Here is a 22,947-nt window from a genome sequence, read left to right as displayed (position 1 = left end):
TAACTCATAAGACTTAAATGTAGCACTTAAACAACTGAGTTACATGACTCGCTACACAAAATTGATCATCTTAAGGTAAAATTTGAACGATTACAAATCTTTTCTACAATTGCTGGTTTTTATCGAACAGTAAAAAAACGATACAGAAAACGATACAGCGAATTTCAGTCTTCCTCCCCCAGGTAAAAACGGGTCAATTTTACAACTTTCAGGTGTTCCGCCAAATGAGTGTGCACGGTAAAAATGTTTACATCATCACACTGTGAAGCCAAACTACTCAAATTAGGTTCGTGGTAACTCAGCAGTGTTGCCAAATATTCTGTGTAGTTTACTCAAAACACCACACATAATTGAGAACATTCATAAGTGAGTATATCACTTCAGTGTAGTAATGTAAATAGTTATCTCTTATGTTATAAGTAGCTATTCAAGCACTTGACAAACAAATAGAATAAAGATTAACTCTATTCCACCTCTGAAACCTGCGTTTTCAACAAGGTCAGAAATATTCATCTTTTTTATCACTTCCTCTATTGATATTTTCGGATTGAGCTTGAAAAAACCTTTCACATTCCTCAACTTCATGGAATTAATGATCTTCACTTTTATTCGAATTTTAGCTATCCATTGGATCCTCCAGGACTTCTTGAACGATTGTCTATCTGAACTTCATCAATTTTATCAATTTTCATCCATGCATTGAAAAGTTATTCACAAAACATAGTGTTGCTTTTTCTCGAATATACTTCTTACAAAGATTCATAAATTTCAAAACACAAGCAATTGAAGATCTTAGTTTGTTCCAACTTTGTTCCACAGACTGCAAATCGTTTTGTCTTTCCTCAAACATTCCTGATTGAAAAAATTATACTTTCAAGGTAATTATATTATTGTCATCGTATCTCCTAAGAATGATATTGTAGAACTTTGCCTAGTTTAGCAAAAAGTTGTGTATTTTGTAAAGGAAGAAATTTTTGTAGAAGAATTCAAACCCCTGAAATGCTTAACAAAAAAGTTAGCGTTTTACATGACTTGTGAATGTAAATAAAAATGAGGTTAGTGAAATGTACACAATCCCAGAGAAGCACCTACTATTCATGTGGGGCGACCTCTAACTTTCGACCGAAACCTTTACCCTTCATTACCTGCAAAGGGTAACTAAATAAAGTCGAAAATCGCAAGCTAATGGTTTCGATTCACCCCGGTGGTTTAGAAAGGTGCTTAACCATTTCGAAGGTGTGAACTATGCCGATTCACCGGCTTCGATTCCATGCTAATAAGGCGGTCCCTAACTATGCATTATGTAGTTATGGAAGTGGTAATGATGGGCTATCAAACGCCACAACATCAGCAGTGCGGTGCAGAGGGTGAAATGACTTTTGATTGGCGCACCGCGCGGTGCCTATGAATGAAAACGGGAGGTCCTCGCGGTGTCATAATCGAATGGTGCGAAAAGGAAATTAAATTATCATGACCGGTACACTGTCAGTCAGTCAGTTGTTTGTTAGTTGATGGTTTTTTGGTCATCCGCCTAATGCATCGGTCATCCGCAGACGGATGGAACCGATCATTCATCATTATCCGAGTGTTGCTGCTGCTGCTGCTGATGGTGTGGAAGCGTGTCCAGGTCAATCAAACATGGTTCAAGTGAAGCGACTCTTCGATTCACTAGCTTCTTCGACAGACAAGATGACTCTGCATTATCTGTAAGGTGGATTCCGAACAACCCTTTCTCATTTCTGGTAACGTGTATCGAAATGGATTGAAAACATTTTTCTGGAGCATTAAAAGCCTTCCAGGTCTTCATTTACCATTAACATTATCATAAGGTTTAGATTTTAGAACAAAACAACGCCCTTTTATCTGGCGTCAAGACTTAAAACAGAAGAAGACAAACGAAGACGCAAGTCATATATTCAGTAAGACCGCTTGTATTTAGTTCTAGACCTGAACCGCAGACAGGACTCATAAACTCCCTTGTAATTTTCCAATTTTCCAAGATATTAATCTTCCATGTTTATTGTAAAACATGAAGAGGGAATAAACAACTGACAGATCAGTAGGTAATTGAATAAAGAAGAAGGTTGGTTCAACTGCTCAACTGAATTTTTCTTCCACTCTTTCTTCTGCGCCTCTCGATAATGTCTTTCTCGAAGCCAAGGTGGGACGAAAACAGCCCGGCGAATTAATTCCTTTTGGGAATCTGCGCGCCGCTTCGAACGATGAATGGGACAAGCAATGAGATATGATAGTAGCAACATAATGTCGTATGTATGCTAAACAGCAGCAACGAATGATTGTTATGTATTTATTAGCGATTGTCTTTAACCATGCTCCTTGTTTGGGCTCCTTTCTTGGTTGCTTATCCGTTTTATGACCATTGATCGGCCCTTGGAAGTCGGTTTTCATTTTATGGTCAGCCGGAATCGGATTTAAGTTGGTAGGTTTTATCTGTCACTGCCGTTTTGCTCGCTTTCGCCAATGCAACGACCTGTCTGATTAAATTGTGAATCAAAATTGCACATTTTTTATGTAGTACTGTGTAACTTTTTTTCGCTGTGGGATTAGTACAATATTTATTTAAACATATTTTACTATTTTGTGAAATTTTGAGTTTCAATATTACATATATTTTATATTTAAAATTCAAAAGTATCGTCAAATGGGGTAACATGCAATACTTTCGAACTTCAGTGGATTTTTTGAAAAGTAATTCACAGATAATTATACCTGTCATTTATGCATCAAAAGTTTCAAGTTGACGTAGTCAGGAAAATTATTAGTTTTTTTTCAATTATTTTTAATTTCTCAAATGATTGACTCAGAAAAGGAGTAAGCGCAACAAACTTTGTTTTTAATTGAAAATCTTATGAAAACGAATAAAAATATAAAGATAATGATCAATTAGTGATGCCATAACAAAAATTACAAAAAATACAAGAATTACAAAATTACAAAAATTACAAAAATTACAAAAATTACAAAAATTACAAAAATTACAAAAATTACAAAAATTACAAAAATTACAAAAATTACAAAAATTACAAAAATTACAAAAATTACAAAAATTACAAAAATTACAAAAATTACAAAAAATACAAAAATTACAAAAATTACAAAAATTACAAAAATTACAAAAAATACAAAAATTACAAAAATTACAAAAATTACAAAAATTACAAAAATTACAAAAATTACAAAAGTTACAAAAACTACAAAAATTACAAAAATTACAAAAAATACAAAAATTACAAAAATTACAAAAATTACAAAAATTACAAAAATTACAAAAATTACAAAAATTACAAAAATTACAAAAATTACAAAAATTACAAAAATTACAAAAATTACAAAATTACAAAAATTACAAAAATTACAAAAATTACCAAAATTACAAAAATTACAAAAACTACAAAAATTACAAGAATTACAAATATTACAAAAGTTACAAAAGTTACAAAAATTACAAGAATTACAAAAATTACAAAAATTACCAAAATTACATAAATTACATAAATTACAAAAATTACAAAAATTACAAAAATTACAAAAATTACAAAAATTACAAAAATTACAAAAATTACAAAAATTACAAAAATTACAAAAATTACAAAAATTACAAAAATTACAAAAATTACAAAAATTACAAAAATTACAAAAATTACAAAAATTACAAAAATTACAAAAATTACAAAAATTACAAAAATTACAAAAATTACAAAAATTACAAAAATTACAAAAATTACAAAAATTTCAAAAATTAGAAAAATTACAAAAATTACAAAAATTTCAAAAATTAGAAAAATTACAAAAATTACAAAAATTTCAAAAATTACAAAAATTACAAAAATTACAAAAATTACAAAAATTACAAAAATTACAAAAATTACAAAAATTACAAAAATTACAAAAATTACAAAAATTACAAAAATTACAAAAATTACAAAAATTACAAAAATTACAAAAATTACAAAAATTACAAAAAGTACAAAAATTACAAAAATTACAAAAATTTCAAAAATTACAAAAATTACAAAAATTACAAAAATTACAAAAATTACAAAAATTACAAAAATTACAAACATTACAAAAATTACAAAAATTACAAAAATTACAAAAATTACAAAAATTACAAAAATTACAAAAATTACAAAAATAACAAAAATTACAAAAATAACAAAAGCTTCAAAAATTACAAAAATTACAAAAATTACAAAAATAACAAAAATAACAAAAATTACAAAAATTACAAAAATTACAAAAATTCCAGAATTCAAAGCTTCAGTCATAAGTGCACAGAATTAGTACAGTAAAACATAACACTAGATTTCAAAAAAAATGAAATCAAAATTGAGGCCCTGAGTATCAGAGGGTTGCAAGTCCCAAAATCATCAATTTTGAGCTAGGTATACCTAACGATTTTTTGAACACTTTTTTTTGCTTTTTTGATTGAATTAAAACTGCTTGAATTCCAAAAATATATGAAAAATTAAGCACCTTCACAACTTTAAAGCGTGTTTTCTCGAAACTATCATTCAGGCACTTGCACCCCTCTGATCCAAGATTACCGAAAAACTGTCTGTGTTTTGACAAAAAAAACTGACCTGAGATTTCACCCAAAAATTCTGTAATGGTTATCTGTAACGATATTTCTATATGTATCATTGAAAATTCATAAAAAATTTTGTCATTTTAACATTTTACTTGAGAAAAATTAATTTACCTTACTAATCTTATCATATTTTGCTATATAAACTTAAAAATCCGAATGTTTTATTGACATCAAAAAGAAAAACATTGGAAATACTTACAAAATTGAAAAAATCTGTTAATTCTGTGAATTTTCTCGAAATTCTGTGTTCTGTGACACAGATTCTGTGATGAAATTTTGGTGAAAATTCTGTGAAATTGCAGAATATTCTGTGATTTCGGTTACCTTGCTCTGATCCTAAGCGCCTTAATTCTTAAAAAAAAATCAAATGAGGTTGTAAATTAACTTAATTATGTTTAAAATGATAATAAGTGCTATTTATAAATCAACTCAATTAACATTTCTATTCTTCATTTTCAATTAAAGTATTGATTGAAAATTCCGCTGTAATATCTTGAATTAATAATTAAAATATATTCATATACTATTTGGAATAGAAATTCTCGATTAGGAAAAATTAATATCCATTTTGAACTACGGAAAATTTGTTCAAAATAAAACACATAGTTGATCGCCTCCAACAACCGCCACCAGCCACCGACGTCAGAAAACATTTAGTAACAAAGTGTTTGCACTCAGATCAAAACTTAAATGAGAATTGTAAAAACATTCACAGCAAAAAATATTTCCTGTAAAATTACGCAAATGTCCTGTAACAAAAAGGAGCAAGACATTTACAGTAATTTTACAGGTCGAAAAATAACGTGACATTTAATTTTTAGTATTAAACTTTTTTACAGGACCACTTTTGCTGTAATAATAAATGAATCTTCGTTAACTTCTAAGGAAAACAATTTAAAATTACAGGTTTTTGTTAATTACAGATTGATTTATTTTAAAGGTTGCAGTTTTAGTGACATCTAATAGTCAAAAAAAATTCTGTGTTGTCACAAAAGCTCTACACTCCCAGGGGCTTTTTTTACTCATATACATAAAATAAAATTAAAAAAAGTTGACGATTGAATTTCATTTGATAAATAGAAGTAGAGATGTACCGAATAGTGGTATTCGGCGAACGACCGAATACCGATTATTGACCTTTTCAACTATTCGGCCAAACGAATATACGGCCGAATATTCGGTCGAATATTCTGTTAAGCTTTCAATAGAAATACTTCTATTTCTACTTCTATTTCAAATAGAAATCTTCTACTTCTGCCATTATAACGCCCCTCATGTTATTAAGTCAAGTATTCCCAACCAGATGTATCAGATCTTTTTTAAGTAGAGGTCTCTTTGATTTTCAAAATGTCACCATTAGCTGAAAGGACATCAGATGACTTGTCGCTTCTAAGACGTTTATCACAAAAGAGATTGGATTCCAGTGAAATCTGGGACAAATTTAAATTGTTTTTTTATGAATGTCATCAAAATAGTCGCCAAAAAGAACGATGATCTTTAACCTTAGGCATACAATACTTTCTACGACACGTATCCACACGGCCGGGTTTGAACGATTTTTTGATAAAAGGGAAAATCTAAACAGAAACTAGGCATTATTCTCAAACATACAAGAGAAAAAAGAAATAAAATTATTTGAAATTTTAAGTCTTCATCAAATTCCAACAGCAATGTTCAAATCGTATTTAACGAATAAATTTACTTTAAGAAATCGTTTTGTAACAGAAAATTTGAAAATTTTCAAAGAGATATTTGATTTTATTTTATTTGATTAAGCAAAAAAAAAACGAATAAATCCGGATATAAACAGGAAAGTTTAAGAAAATATGTGACCATCCCAGTCAGATTAAACCTTTCTCGAATTCTTTATTTGGTTTATGGGCAAACCTGGATATATCAAGAAAATTTTGAATAAACGAAAATCAAAGTATGGAGCTATCTCCAGTGAAAAATACACGGTTGCATCTAAAATCATTAACTGAAACCATAAGTTTTTGAAGGTTTTTCAACATTACTTCTGGATATTTAATAAATTATTCATCATCAGTTGAAAAATTTGAGAAGTCTGTTTTTGTATAAATCTAAAAAAAAATAAATATTCGGCCTATTTGGCCGAATACCTAACTCTACTATTCGGTGAGCCTAATATTCGGCTTAACGATTTTTTGGCGGTCAACCGAATATTCGGTACATCTCTAAATAGAAGAAACTGTTTCTATTTCCGGAAAGCCAGTGATTAAAGCCAGAAGTAAAATCATTTTTTTAATATTTAAATTCGTCAAGTTATCAAAATAAAAGACAATAAAAGTTAATTTTTGGAATTCACAATATTAACTTTGGATTATATTTTGGAGGATTATTCAGACAAACTATAGGTTGGGAAACTTGATTCCCTGTATGAGCAATAAGAAACTGATGAAAATTAAAATTAGGAACTCCAAGTTTTGGTGTAAATATTGAAAGCGCAAAGCAAATAGGTACTTTTATAGTTTACATCGTGCATTAGAATTTCGATTTAAAGTTGCTATCTCGAATAATTTTTTGAACGTTTCATAGATCGAATAAAAACTATGATCGATTAAAAAACGAATTTGAAATAACGAAAATAAGTGGAACGTTTATAAATTTTTTAGATCAGGTTCTATAATTTTAAATCGTCAAATAAAACAAAGGGTCTTGGAAAGGACAAAAGTAACAAACAATGTTTTTCTTGTAAAAAATTAGATTTATCAATTTGAATTTAATTCGGTCTTGGATTTAGAACAAACAACGTTTTTTATTTGAATCATTGTCCTAATAAAGGTTAATATATGTACAATCGTTAGGCATTATTAACTCGAAATTGATGGTTTTAGTACTTATATCACAGAGAACAGACACACAAACTAGCGCACGAAACTAAAACCTTTTTGCCCAATACTCCCGGGAACTAGCTCAGCAGCAGGAGACCCCTGAACTGTGTCTCAGGGTCGGCCTACTACTGGGTAAACGGAGGGAACGCGGAACAAATTTTAAGAGGCAAACTGTGGAGTTTCTTGCTAATTGAGAAGTATGAAAATTAATTTTGGATCTGGGTTTTTATTTTTACTACAGTGTGGGTGTGGGTGTGGGTGTGGTTCAGGGGTAGCTTCACTGGCTTTTGAGGGTGTACATACCGTCGACGGATTTTTCTCGTTGGCGCGCTTGCAGGATACAGGTCGTGGAACTGCTGGATGGAGCTCTCGTGTTTCTCAGGTAACTATGGTGACCGAGACGTGGCGATGTGTACCCAATTTGTAGCTTTTGGGCACTCGAAATGGTAAGCACTGGCGTCTTCCCTCTTTGACACTATCGGCGGACCACAGCAAGGCCGTATTGGTCGCGCCGAGAGGGGGTCTCCTTTATGATTAAGGCCCGTCGGGCCTGAGACTTCTCTCCTTTACTGTGATGGTTCCACGGAACCAGAGAGTCGGGTCTTTTACGGATTAGACGTAGGCAGTCAAAGACTACCTAGGCCGAATCGCGTGCGCGTGTGAGGTCTCGGAGGACGTTTTTGTGATCGAAAAATCGATCCAAGAATACAAGGTCCTGTAATCGAGCAAAAATGTCACTACAGGACTTAACTTTAGCTTTAATAGGTCACCATTACCTGAATGATCTACGTTGATCTCAGCCGGAAATGCCACATGAACCGTACTTTTTAATTTTTTTAGACACTCACAACATTCACACACGAACGCCAAAATGAAAAATGACCTATAGCGGAAGCTAGGTCATCTTCATCCCTTTCTTTTACCATTTCATCAATAGTTATGCCACCCAACATGGCGAACCACCCCTACTTGTTCATACTACTATGAACATTTTGTTGAACACCCCCGCTGAAGCCCGCCTGATTATAAACTAACAATAATGTGTACTTGTTATTCAAAATTTAAACCAAACTAGCTAATACATGTAATGATCCCTATTTTCCTTAAATTTAACAACATACACAACAGCTCACCTATAACAATTTAAAATATTTGAAAAACGAACTAATACCTTTTGTAACAACGGTTACACACAAGGTCCCCACCTCGACAAAATAAGCAATTAGAATAAATTGCTTATTTTATCTACAAAAAGTATTGACAGATAAACCAGAACTTTTGAACATTACTGTGAGCAAAATTTCATAGCAACTTCTTTCGAAGTTGGATAAAACTTAATAAAAGAATCATAAAATGAAGTACCATTTAAAATCTTGCGGCAACTATCGGTCAATTTACCCTTAAGGAAAATTGCCATAATTCAACACATTTGATTTCCTTCCTGGTGATAAACCTTTTAAATCACACGAGCAATTATTGATCGTTTTTAGTACTCATCTCACTATCTCATTTGACAGTTGACGGTGATGTGGAACTATACAAGATGATAGTCCAGTAGTGAACACGCGGACGAACATTTGGACGGTCGTTATTTTACGGTTGTGCTTTCCAGATGGATAATTGCCGGACTAACAAGACGAATATTGGACAGAACTACATTTTTAAAAGAATGTTGCTAATGGTGAACCTCAGATGAATAGATAATGCGGATATTGGCTGAACTATGATTGCTTTCAGCATAATTCCTTCAGGTGGCCATCCCGAGAGAATGGAAAGATGCTGGAAACAAGCGTTCAGAAAGATGGCGATTTCCTAACGTGCTAAACGTGTTTAGGTACCGTGTATAACTGAATTTTCACTTTTTGAATAATTTATTATTTAACGCATTTCCCAAATGAATTATTGGTAATGATTTAAAAAAAACAACAAACAACATTTCTACAACGAATTAAAAAAATAAATAATTTAATAATTTAAAAATCCTAACTAAACACTATTTTATCCTATCTATCCTAGCATGAGTTTTTGTATGGCGCCATTACAAAAACTTAATATTTCTTTTATTATACTAACTGCATGCAAAATTAATTATTCTAACTGCATGCTACTGACAAAAAGAAAAATTGTATTTATCTTTTGCTTAATGCATTTCGGTGCTTTTTTTTTTTTGAGCGATCTATTTGCTAAGTGCTAACGAGTCTTTTCGGCACTCAATATGTGCTGGCGACGGACGGTTGCGATCCCATGACGATGATGGTCGCTGGCACTCACTCTCACTTTGACGGGATTGGCTACTTTGGTGAGATCCATCGGCGTCCCGATGCAATCTCAGCGCCTGATTCTCTCTTGCGTAAACCTGGTATACGATGACATCTTCACGCCACACAACACGTGCGCGATCTGCTAACGAATCAAAACGTAAGTACGCATGAGAGTAGTACTCCGTGTTGTGACTGAGTGTACTATTATTATTATTATTATTTTAGGTTGCTGTTTCTGGATCTTCTTCTGCCGGGCGGAGGTCTGCGGCCGAAAATACACCGAGACTTTTGCCTGCCTCATCTGCAAGCTCATACGAGCTACTACCGCGTTTCGCTATCACGGTGCATGGCGTATACAGCGGACCATATTTCGCATTATAGCGATCTGCTGCCGAAGACAATTGAAAATTCCGCTTGTAGACTTTCTGCCCTACCTGGTAAGCTGGACTAAACTTTTTATGTCTCAGATTGTAGCTCTTTTGACATTTTTCGTAACTTTTATGTAAATTATCCCTGACCAAATGATAAATCTTTTCATTTAAATTTTTGCGGAAATTATCACGTTCTTCCACGGAGAACTCCTTCGTCTCCCTTTCCAACCGATGCTCTTCTCCTGAAACAATTTTTTCATGGCCGTACAAAATGCAATATGGAGACATTCCGGTAGAAGCGTGAATTGTAGTGTTGAGGAACTCTTCTACCCCTGCAATCTTGGAATCCCATACGCGTTGATCCGGTTGCATGTATGACCTCAAGCATGCATTGATGGTCCTATTCACACGCTCCACTGGATTCGCCTGACTGTGATGACGTGCGTTGGGCCAGTGACGAATGCCTCTTCGGGTCAACAATGCTTGAAATTCCTTTCCCCGGAATGTCGTGGCGTTGTCGCTGATGATTACTTCTGGGGTTCCAAACCGTCTCATCCAGCAATCCTCAACAATTTGACAAACTTGCTTACCATCAATCTTTCTTACCGGAACGAGAAGCGACCATTTGGAAAATATGTCCATCAGAACTAGCAAATGGCAGTTCCCGCTGCGGCTACGCGGTAGATTTTGTATAAAATCAAGCGCCAATATTTGAAAAGGTTTGCTGGTGAGACGCTGGTTCCCCATTGGTGGTGCGGATGCGATGTTGGATGGTTTGCATTGTTTGCAGGTGCTGCATCGATTGATGTGGTTGCGCGTTTCAGCTGCCATTCTGGGCCAGAAATATCGAAGCTTCAACCGGTGCATGGTCTTCTCAAACCCTGGGTGGAGTGCCTGGTCGTGTTCTCTCACCAGAATTTCTTTTTTTAACTCGGAGGGAACACACAATTTCCGCTCGTAGCGATAATCCATCGTCTCCATTTTGGCTGCAACATACTTATACAATTTCTTACCCTCAATTTTGAAATCTGCATAATTTTCCGGACAATCTGATACTTTCATGAATAGCTTGGAATACCAATCGTCATTTTGTGCATTGATGGCCTCTACAGCTCGCGACAGAGCATCAGGAACCACGTTTTCCGAACCCTTGCGGTGTTTGATGCTCATATCGTATTGTTGTAGAAGCATGCTCCAACGACTCAATTTTGACGACGGTTTCCATTTGCTATTCATGATAAACGATAGCGCTGATGAGTCGGTAATAAGCGTGAAAGGCGTCCCTTCTACATACGGCCTAAACTTTTCAATTGCCTCTAGGGCAGCTGCTCCTTCCTTCTCTACCGCTTTCCAAGCCCTTTGCGACATGGTGAGTTTCCGCGAGAAGTAAGCGATCACGTGCTCCCTGCCTTCTGATTCCTGAGTTAAGACTCCTGCAATAGCTGTGTCACTCGCATCAGTTTGGATCGTGAAAGGTTTCTGGAAATCAGGACAAGCTAAAATCGGGGCGGTTATCAACTTTTCCTTTAGGCAATTAAATGCTTCTTCTGCCTGCGCGTTCCAATGGACAGATTTTGGTTTCCCTTTTAAAAGGTTGGTCAATGGTGCCGTCGTTTCGCTGAATTCGCTTATGAACCTCCGATAATAGTTTGTCATTCCCAGAAACCTTCTCAGCGACCTAACTGATGTGGGACGTTCAAAATTAATAATCGCCTCTATTTTGTCAGGATTAGGTCGTACGCCGTTACTAGATAAGATGAAACCTAAATAGGGTAGCTCCGGAACACAAAATTTAGATTTTTCCATGTTGATTGTCAGGTTTGCCTTCTCCAGTCTGTTTGCTACTTCCTTCAGGCTACGAATGTGGTCCTCAAACGTGTTGCTAGCAATGACGATGTCGTCAAGGTAGACGAACACGTTTGGTTCCAGTTCTCCATAGCCTAAGGTTTCGTCCATGACTTTCGATAATATAGCGCTGGAGTTGACAAGACCAAACGGAAGACGACGAAACTGAAATAATCCTCTTCCAAACACTCGGAACGCCGTATACTTTCTGGATTGAGGATCCAAAGGTACCTGCCAGAAAGCTTTCGACAAATCAATTGTGGTCAAGTACTTTGACGCCCCCAGCCTGCTCAAGATACGGTCCTGGTGCGGAAGAGGATATGCATCCCGACGGGTTCTCGCGTTCAATTTCCTGGCATCGAGACACATCCGGACCTTCATGCGTTCGGTCCCATCTTCGAGAGTTTCTTTTTTCATTACCGGTACTATTAGCAAGGCCCAATCGCTGTTCGACCGCTCGACTACTCCTGACTCAATCCATTTATCAAGCTCCTCGTTCACACTTTTCTGGACTTCCGGTGACCATGGATATGGGTTCAATCTTATGGGTGGCTCGTTCTCAAACTCCTCCAAAAACTCAATTTTCGCTGTATATAAAGGGGTTGCTTCCAACTTTTCGCCTTCTACAAAAACTTTAAATTGCTTCTTCACCTCCTCAATCTGCTCTATCTGTTCAGGTGTGAGACACTCGCCTTCTTTAATTTCTCCTTCCAGCTCTTCTATGGAAAACTCTTCCATCCTCCTGATCGTGGGCTCAATGTTGAAAATCTTCCAAAAATTCATTCCTAAGATAAGGCGACGTTTCAATCCAGGGGCCACTAAAGTAGAAACAATTCGTGTCTGACCGTCGAAAGTTACTGGCATGTCTACGGATCCTTGCACTCCGATGCTGGTTCCATCTGCTGCTGACAATTTGATCGAAGTAGGCTGCATTTTGAGTTTTAGATCTCTCAATAACTTTCTACTTCCGGTTCCAATAACCGTTAACTGCGCTCCGCAATCCAACAAACCTAGCATGCTGATACCCATCACGTTGACCCTGGTAAACGGTCGATTATCTCCCTCGATGCTCAAAACGAATTCAGCTACTTCCGCCTCCTGTGAAATAAATTTAGTTTGAGGATTTTTGCGTATACGTCGACGACCTCCTACGACGACTTCCTTTCGTTTTTTGCACATACTGGGCACGATTCCTTCACGAAATCATGAAAACCACAGACGGTACAAAAAACTTCCCTTTCCTTGAGGCATGCGCTGTAATGATGATAGTTGCCTCGGCAATTGAAGCAAACGGTGGAATCTGGCTTCCGATATTCCGACACTCTTCTGTCCAACGTCCCTCTGCTACTTCCTGCCTGTGGAACGTCCTTTCGCCTTTCCCGGTTGAAGTTCTGGCCAGTCGTACGAGATTTCTCCGTCTCAAAATACTTCTTGCCGAACCCTGCAGTGTATGGATCCTTCGCCGAATTGGTGTGATTCGAGTTTCTCCACTCCAGTTTTCTCTGAGCTCCATTGTTGTTCCAAGTGTTTTCATTTGATCTCTGACCTTTTAGCGCTGAATTTCCAAAAATCTCGTTCACCTGAGACCTAAGATTTGGTTCATTATATGTGCTACCGCGATATAAAGGCCAATTAGCTGCATTCAACTTTCTCCCCCAAACCTTCAAACTACGCAGCGTTTTAACTCCTTTGACTAACAACGAGTTTTTGTAGTCAGATCTCAAATTACGAAAAACTATTTGAAAAATCCTATCTTCTGACGGTGGATCAGCCATCCGTCCAAAAATCTCCATGATCGAGGCATAGAAGTCCTGAAACTTCTCGGCTCTTCTTTGCCTACGCTGAGACGCTTGTTGCTCATAATGGAAATCCATATCTGGTGGCTGATACTCCATTTTGAGGTCGGAAACGAGTTCGTTCCAGTTCCTGAAATCCTTGCTTTTCTTTCCCTCAATGTACCAGGCTCTGGCCTCTCCTACAAACAAGTGAATCGCCTCATTGAAAAGAGATTCCTTATCAATCCCTTCTGCTTCCGCCATAAATTCTACTTCCGTAATGAATCTATTCAAATTTCTCCCTTCATCGCGGCCATCGTACTTGAGTTTCCATTCCGCTACAGATCTAGGTCGGCGCCTCAAAACCATTCTTGGTTTGATCTCTTCATCTGCACTAGAACCAGATAACTCATTTCCGGTTTCTGCTTTTCCTATCCTTCTACGAAGATCATTTTTGTGCGACTCTCGTGTAACTTTTCCTACTTCTTCCCTTAGCTTTTCTTTTTCTCCATCCTGCTTCTTTCTCCAAGATTCTACTTTGCTACCTTCGCTTTCGTTTTTCAATTCGTCAAACTTCTTTGTAACGACCTCTTCGACGAAGACCATCAGCTTTTCAAACATGTCTGCTGACTGTTGGACTCCAGAATCAAGTTCTCTACCAGGATACGGTGCGCTCGAATTTGCTCGCGGTTGTGCGACGAATTCCTCATCGCTATGATCAACGATATTCTCTGGCTCTGACTCTAATTCTGGTCCCTGCCTGTATAGATCTACTTCTTTCAAACGATTAATTTCATCTGCCAATCTTTGAGATGTTTCTAGCGCTGCCTCTGGATCAGTCGATAACATATGAAAATGATCATTGAGGAGCATGATTGCTAGATCTTCTAAGTTATCAGTTTCAAAAACTTCTTTAAGCCTTAGCACTCGGAAATAGATATGGAGTAAACGCGATTTCAATTCCGGTAACATCGACTTTTTAGCTTTGCGGTTTTCTAACGCATCACGAATTTTCGCGAGTTTTTCATCTACCACTTGAAATTCTGTTTCCCTATCACAATCTTTCACGCAACGTGTTTCAAATTTTTCCCGTTTCCCGCTGTTCTTTTAGAACGTTTCGTAACTTTCTTCTTTTTGCATCTCTAGATTCACCACTAGCATATCTTACTCCGCGGATGGCCAGTTCATATTCCAGCTCGTCGTCTAGAAGATGTTTGACGTTCAGGGAACGATACGGTAAAGAATACTCGGAATTCATGATAGGACAGTTTGAAACGGTTTCAAAAAATAAAATTTTAGGGAACTACGGCAAGCAAATTAAAATTTATTATAAGCAACGCGACAAAATAAATAAATAAATAATGAAAGAAATAAATTAATACGTACTGAGATATTTAGAAGCACAATTAGATAATAATTCAGGTATTTTGGTTTCTGTGGCAATAAATATGATGATTGAAATAAATAAACGATCAGGACGACAATTAGGCTAAATAAGTACGGTTGAATAAATGATTTGATTTTTCTCGTGTTTTACTGTATAATAGAAATTATCATTCAGGACCTTGATCAAAATTGTTGATAGCTACTCTTGTAGATTAAAAATTATACTGCAAATTGTGAAATTTTTTTCAAACTTTATGGGTGCCAATGAAGGCAGTATCTTATGAGATTACCTCAAAGCAAATGTTTAAGAGAATTAATTTATCTGTTTCCACTTTCTGATTAGCAAGATTCCGGTGTGAGACGATTACACAATCAGCAAAGCTAACTTGTGTACTCACCTACCGCCCTAAACAAAAAATTATTAGATTTTTTTCACTCTACTCGAACCTCCGGTTACCTTAACGAATTTACGTTGGGTGCCAAGTAAAACCTTTTTGCCCAATACTCCCGGGAACTAGCTCAGCAGCAGGAGACCCCTGAACTGTGTCTCAGGGTCGGCCTACTACTGGGTAAACGGAGGGAACGCGGAACAAATTTTAAGAGGCAAACTGTGGAGTTTCTTGCTAATTGAGAAGTATGAAAATTAATTTTGGATCTGGGTTTTTATTTTTACTACAGTGTGGGTGTGGGTGTGGGTGTGGTTCAGGGGTAGCTTCACTGGCTTTTGAGGGTGTACATACCGTCGACGGATTTTTCTCGTTGGCGCGCTTGCAGGATACAGGTCGTGGAACTGCTGGATGGAGCTCTCGTGTTTCTCAGGTAACTATGGTGACCGAGACGTGGCGATGTGTACCCAATTTGTAGCTTTTGGGCACTCGAAATGGTAAGCACTGGCGTCTTCCCTCTTTGACACTATCGGCGGACCACAGCAAGGCCGTATTGGTCGCGCCGAGAGGGGGTCTCCTTTATGATTAAGGCCCGTCGGGCCTGAGACTTCTCTCCTTTACTGTGATGGTTCCACGGAACCAGAGAGTCGGGTCTTTTACGGATTAGACGTAGGCAGTCAAAGACTACCTAGGCCGAATCGCGTGCGCGTGTGAGGTCTCGGAGGACGTTTTTGTGATCGAAAAATCGATCCAAGAATACAAGGTCCTGTAATCGAGCAAAAATGTCACTACAGGACTTAACTTTAGCTTTAATAGGTCACCATTACCTGAATGATCTACGTTGATCTCAGCCGGAAATGCCACATGAACCGTACTTTTTAATTTTTTTAGACACTCACAACATTCACACACGAACGCCAAAATGAAAAATGACCTATAGCGGAAGCTAGGTCATCTTCATCCCTTTCTTTTACCATTTCATCAATAGTTATGCCACCCAACATGGCGAACCACCCCTACTTGTTCATACTACTATGAACATTTTGTTGAACACCCCCGCTGAAGCCCGCCTGATTATAAACTAACAATAATGTGTACTTGTTATTCAAAATTTAAACCAAACTAGCTAATACATGTAATGATCCCTATTTTCCTTAAATTTAACAACATACACAACAGCTCACCTATAACAATTTAAAATATTTGAAAAACGAACTAATACCTTTTGTAACAACGGTTACAAAACTTGTGTAAAATTTCCAACGACCGTTTGGAACCAATTTTTGTTTTTTGTCTGGGCTACCAGATGGTTTCAGACATACCAAAGAGAACTGTCAAAACAAAACTGAGAGAAAAAAAAACAAAATTTTGGTCAGTTTTGAACAGGTCGTATAAATTGTTTGGCATGTTTCAAGAAAATCGCTGTTGAAGTTTCGTAACACTTTCGTCACGTTGCATAATAGAAAAACATCTTAAAAGTTAATTGCTATTTCTTTCGAGCTAGAAGAACTAAATTGTGAACAATAAGATGCAAAAGTGATATTTACTTGAAAGTCATCCGCTTCGAGATTTCTAGAATCAGTTCTGATGGGTGAGCCTGATCGTCAAGAATTTTCCTTATTGACTACTTATTCCATAACTGTTCGTTTTTATTAATTGCCCTAGTAGTGCAAAAATAAAAGAAGCGAAATTCTGTCCAGTCAAAAGCAACTCTTATTCTATTTTAGAGCGGCATAAGTTTAATTATTATTGGGTTCATATACGATTACGCCTTTTCGAAAACTAGGCTCTTGGAAATTTGATCTGTAACTTTTTGACGGCGCAACAGATGGCACTGTTTCAAGTCAATTTTCAACGTATTTTTTAGGTGTCAGCATTTGAAATTTTACACACTTTTTTGAAGATTTTTTGTCCGAGCTTGTACGTCTGTTCTCTGTGCTTATACCACCTTGGCTCCAAGCGCCTCATATTTAATTGTAGTTAAATTTTTACGCTAAACTTCTTTGAACTTTATCCTGGTTCAAAAGCGTTGTAGAAAAATTTAAAGAAAAGTAATCTCACGAACTCAGAAGATTGTCCTACATTGTCATTGGGAAATTTAATTTTAATCAGAGAATTCCCATAGTCAAATATGGACAGAATCAAGTTAAAAAAGAAAATAAATTAAAAAAAACATGTCGATTTTGTCGCTGCACCGCATTGTATACAAATCGATTGGACAGAGACAATCGCTGCCCGGGTAATAAATATAAATTTTTATATTGAATTGTAATATTCATGTTGAAAGGAAGAAACTCGGCAAAAGAATGAATGGAAAGAAGCAGAGAAAAAAGTCAGGTAGCTTATGTGCATTTGTGCGATTGTCAGCGCCCGGGTTTCGATGACAGAAAACAGAGGGCACAGGGAGGGACCCTCTGTTGAGCTCTTCTTCGCCGGCCGGTCGGCCGCAGTTCCAAACTCCGCGGGTATTAATCATTGATCTGTGGCAAGCTGTGCCCCCGCCAGAGAGTGTGTGGGGCCTCCAGCAAGAGATTTGTGGTGGGCCTTACAAAAGTGGCCTCGGAGGGTTTCCTGGGGACACTTCTTCCCTCTCAGAAGTGGAAGCGGAGAGATGCCAACAACATAAAAGGAATTCCCCGATCTGCGAACCCCAGTGCGAATATGTGATTGCGCATGGTTGAAATTCTATGACCTCGGTCTTTGATTCCGGTCCTGTGCTTCGATGAACTTTTTTTTTTATTTATTTTTTCCTTCGCCGGAGAAATTCAACTTCCAGGTATGCGAAGGTGCGTCTATTTTTGGACCTTTGGGACATCGCTGGATGGGGTATCTCTGGCGCATCCTAAGAAACTTATGGATGGGGGCACATCAATGTAATTTTGTCTTTCTGATCATAAGTATACACCAAAAGAAAAGGTTGCAAATTTTCAATGCCTCTCGGCGCTAACTCTGTGCCTAAAATGTGCTGAAAGTGTACTGTACCAAAGATGATATGGTCGCAAAAGCACTATTGGCATAAGGACTCGAGCTCCCAAGCAATATGATGCATGACAACTACATTCAAGCGAAACAAGAAACAAATTATAATTTTCATCCCATAATAATTTATCTAAAATTTTAGAAATATATACCTAGTGAGAATCGAACCCAACGCAACATTCTTATTTCGACTTGCCAGTCCGATAACTTAACAAGTGTACCAACTGAGTCAGTTAGCAAATCAAGGTTTATTGTCATACACGCTCCTTTTATAAAACTTAAAATTATGTTGTTCTAGGCAATCGCAAAATTAAATTCGGGAGCCGAATTTTAATTTATCCTTTTTATTCGTTGCCATTTTTTTAAGGGAATTAAATGACGGTTATTTTTTTTTTTTTTTGTACCCGGATGTTGCTGTTCCGGTACATTGCATTGCAGCTACAGAGCGGTGGAAAGTTTTGACACTCCCGGACCAAACTACAAAGGGAACTTCCGGACACAATTTAATGCTGACAACGGCGGACATTCCATTACGTAGTTCCTTCATAGTCTTCCGGGAATTGTTCCGGAACGACAAAATTTTGCGACGTGTTCGTTGGTTGTTGTTCCGGTTCGAGGTGAACTCGCTTAGTGTTTTCAGTCCAACAAAGAGAGTTCAATTTTTAGTTCATAAGGTCGAACTCAGCTTTGCTACTTTGCCGAAGGAAAAAAGGGATCAATTTTGAGCTAGCAATTCGAACTTGGTTTTGAAGCATCGGAAAGAGGAAAAAGGGAACTTAACTTTAAGTTCATATAATCGAATATGTTTTGAACCTCGGTCAAACTTAATTTTGAGTTAAAAAAAAAGGAGCGTGTAGTCCACCAAAAAGACGCTTTTCGTTAGCCGTCTGCCGATGGGAATGCGAAACGAGAAACTGTTTAATATTGCCAGTTTACATGCACACGCATAGCTGGTAACAGCCAGGCATCTCTGCCGGCGGTTGTTTGCTGGAGGTTAGCGATGAGAAAGCTTGTTAGTGCCGACCCGGCATAAAATCTTATGCCGATAACTCCACCTCCAAGTAAGATCATTATTGGAGTAGAGTCTGATTTATGGGTGTTGTTTCAAATAAGCTAAAAGAAGTGACTAAAAAGTATGATTAACGTGATATTAATTTTCATTTTTAAATCGACACTGCAATCTATTTTCGAATTGATGATAACTTTATTTCATCCAACGTTTCGAGAGTGGGTTGGCCTCATACTCGGAGAAAATAATAAGGTTGTGCTTTTCCCTTCCCAGTGCCGATTTCAAAAAGAAAATCAATATCACATCAACAAATACCAGTTTAAATCAGTACAAAATAAAAGCACTGATAAAACTACGAATAACTTGTAATTATTTTTCGGCAATACATTCTTTATTGTCTTAAAACGATGTTTTGATTAATCCAACGTTTCGATGCTTGTTGGCATCTTCCTCAGGGAATTCTATGAGTTTTATTAGTATTAGTATTTCTAAATTATGTGTGTTAATCTATTCTTCTACTTACAATCTACCGTTCCGTGTGAAGTTACTGTGCTTATGTGATGCTTATTGTCCACTTTTTTCTTCTCTAATCGTCTCTATGTTTTTTATAATTTATTTTGGATTTTTGTATGGTTTCTCGTGATCGAACTTTTAAAGCGGTATAATTTTGAAAATGGCTACCAATATGGTTACCAGCTTACTTGGGTTATGATGTTCTCTTTTTGGCTATGTGTTTTGTGGTGATTTTTTGACGTTTTTCTTTGAATTCTGTTTTTCTCTGTATTTTTGGTTTTTGAGAGAGTTAAAGATGGATGAGTAGGTTGCGCTAAGATTGGTGATGTCAGTTCTATAATTGATTGTGTTGAGTGTGTTATATATAAATATATAACACATTTCTAAAATTTTTAGACTGTGGTAGTTAAAGGTACTATCTACACAGCAAAAAAAAATGTAACGATGGACGATGTAATTTCTGGGGATTACAGATTTCTGTTGCAATAATACATCTAAATGATGTACACAACTCGAATACGTCGTGAAGTGTAATATCACAACCTTCTATGTGATATCGCATCAAGTAGTCAATGTTTTCCTTTGTTGACGTTCAAATTTGATTTCATTTCAAAAATTAAGGAACGGATTACGGACCTCAGCTGTATTTGTTGGCTTGTAAGTACTACCAAAATTAATCAAAAATATAAGCAAACCCACAGCTTGAAAAATAATTTCATCATTTTTCATTTTTTAGGAAATTTGGCCCATATGGATCAGTGGTACGAAACATATTCTTTGTCTCCAATCAGCCGGGTACATCAAGACAATGTAAAATTAGGTACATTTTGCGACTCAAGTTATGTGCAGGTATTTGATGTAATATCACACTACTTTTTTTGCTGTGTAGTATGTCAACATTTACAAGATCGAAGTAGTGTCCAGAGTTGATACAATGGTCTATTAGAGCTGTTGTGTTTGGTTTTGGTTTATCTTCTTTAGAAGTGCTTTGTATTATGGGTTCTATTTCGTTGGATGAAAACACCGTCAAAACATCCAACGAAATAGAACCCATAATACAAAGTACACCTAAAGAAGATGAACCAAAAAAAAACACAACAGCTCTAATAGACCATTGTATCAACTCTGGACACTACTTCTATCTTGAAGATGTTGACATACTAGATAGTACCTTTAACTACCACAGTCTAAAATTATTTAAAAATTTTACTTTTTCAATCATCTCCGGCCTATTCTTTGCATTTGTTAATTTTATAGCGCGATCAACTAAATCAATGACCGTATTGCGTTTATGGGTGTGTGGGCTTTCTGATTCGAAATCCAGATATCGACCACAATTTTGTTTTGGGAGCCAAGTTTTATCTATTTTTGTATTATTTCTTTTTAGTAGCATGTCGAGAAACTTTATTTTTCCATCAGTTTCTAACTCGATAGTAAACTGGAGTTTGTTATGGAATTTGTTGAAAGTTTCTTGAATCAATGCTATGTGATCATTCAGGCCAACGCAAAAACAATCATCTACATACCTACGATAGAGTATCATTTCGATTTGCCTCTCCTTTTTAGACGTCTGATGATGGTTGAAGAGAAGTAACCCGAAACGTTACGTAAAGATAACAAATAGTTGTTTTACTCACCGAGAAAAATCAATAAGTGATAACATATAAAAGGAACCGGTGATTAAGTCTTGTCAACAATTAGTATTTATTGAACCTGGATTGCCCCAATACACGTTAAATTCTTATAGAGGCCGAGAACTTTACAATAAAAATACTTTTCCCAGTTTTATAACAATCAATAGAATCTATCTTTAACAGAAAATGTTTAAAGGCGTTTTCATTTTTTTTGTTCATTTTCAGCATACTTTCTCTTGTTTAGGTTGGATAACTTGGGTTTTGGTTTTCACAATTCTGACATACTGATGTTTTAAAAATTTCATTTAGGAGTTAGGACTGGGAACTCATTCATTTTAGATTTTATGCAGTGTTGTTTTTAATTTGAAAGTTCAATAAACGGCCTTTTCGATGAATTTATTGTTCTTTTACAGAAAATTTTATTTTTTTCAAAATATAGACGAATAGAAGATTGGACAAAGATGAAAGATGTTCTAAACGAGCGATGAAAAAATGCATGTTAATTCTTCTAATTTTGTTTGAGAGAAATTTAATAGAATTTTTTAAATTTGAATTATAAAAAATTGTATGTTATATTCGGATTTACATTTCCAATAAAAGGGATTTACAATTGATCTAATTCTTCGAAATTTTTTTAACTTAGACGACCTATCTTTGAGATGTAACTTGATGGATTTCCAAATTCAATGGATAATGGTGGTCGCACTATTTATAAAAAAGCTTCTTCCCAGCAAACATTTAAGGGGGGGGGGGGGGTTTGGGTCTAACGGGTATAAAAAAACACCATTTTCACGATTTTTTTTCTAGAGCTATCGGTCAAACAAATGTATTCAAATTTTTTGCATTATACAAAGCATTGTTAAAAGAACATTTAGTAATTTTTTCGTAAAAAAATATTGAAAAATGAGCCGGTGACGGAGCACTTTCGAGGATGCCTTTTAGAAAACAGGATTTGCGGTGGACACTGTATCTCAGCACAGAATCATCTGAAGTCAAAAAATCAGAGCAAAATATTTTTAATAGATGTTTTTCTGGACCCCAACGTTTTTATTTAACTTAAACAATTTTTTATGAAATTTTTGTGGCTGTTTGAAGTAAAAACTACGATTTTTCACGAAAAAATCCGCCATTTTTCACCTCTAAAATCTCCCCAAAGTAAAAAAAAAGAAAAACGTTGGGGTCTGGTATTTTTTATGTAGAAAATATGATCCAAATTTGAAAAGAATCTGATAAGTAGTTTTCAAATGACGATGTCCACGGACTTTAAAAATGTGCTTTCGAGAAAAACGCGTTTGAAGTTTCTGCTCTTGCTTTCTTGCAGTAT

The 22,947-nt window shown here is 36.0% G+C and overlaps 1 protein-coding gene and 1 long non-coding RNA gene across 5 annotated transcripts in view; both read left to right on the top strand.

The window, feature by feature from the left end:
• Positions 1–22,947, top strand: part of LOC129740232 (integrin alpha-PS2-like) — a 305,493-nt gene that overhangs the window by 244,311 nt on the left and 38,235 nt on the right. The window lies entirely within an intron of this gene.
• Positions 8,926–14,993, top strand: LOC129740235 (uncharacterized). The gene is made up of 4 exons (XR_008736159.1): positions 8,926–9,145; positions 9,202–9,882; positions 9,951–10,162; positions 14,863–14,993. It is a non-coding gene; the product is annotated as an uncharacterized LOC129740235 (long non-coding RNA).

Source organism: Uranotaenia lowii, chromosome 1 (genome assembly GCF_029784155.1).
Source record: "Uranotaenia lowii strain MFRU-FL chromosome 1, ASM2978415v1, whole genome shotgun sequence".
Classification (NCBI taxonomy): domain Eukaryota; kingdom Metazoa; phylum Arthropoda; class Insecta; order Diptera; family Culicidae; genus Uranotaenia; species Uranotaenia lowii.
Note: the sequence above shows the minus strand (reverse complement) of the source record. Positions and strands in the feature narration are given on the sequence as shown.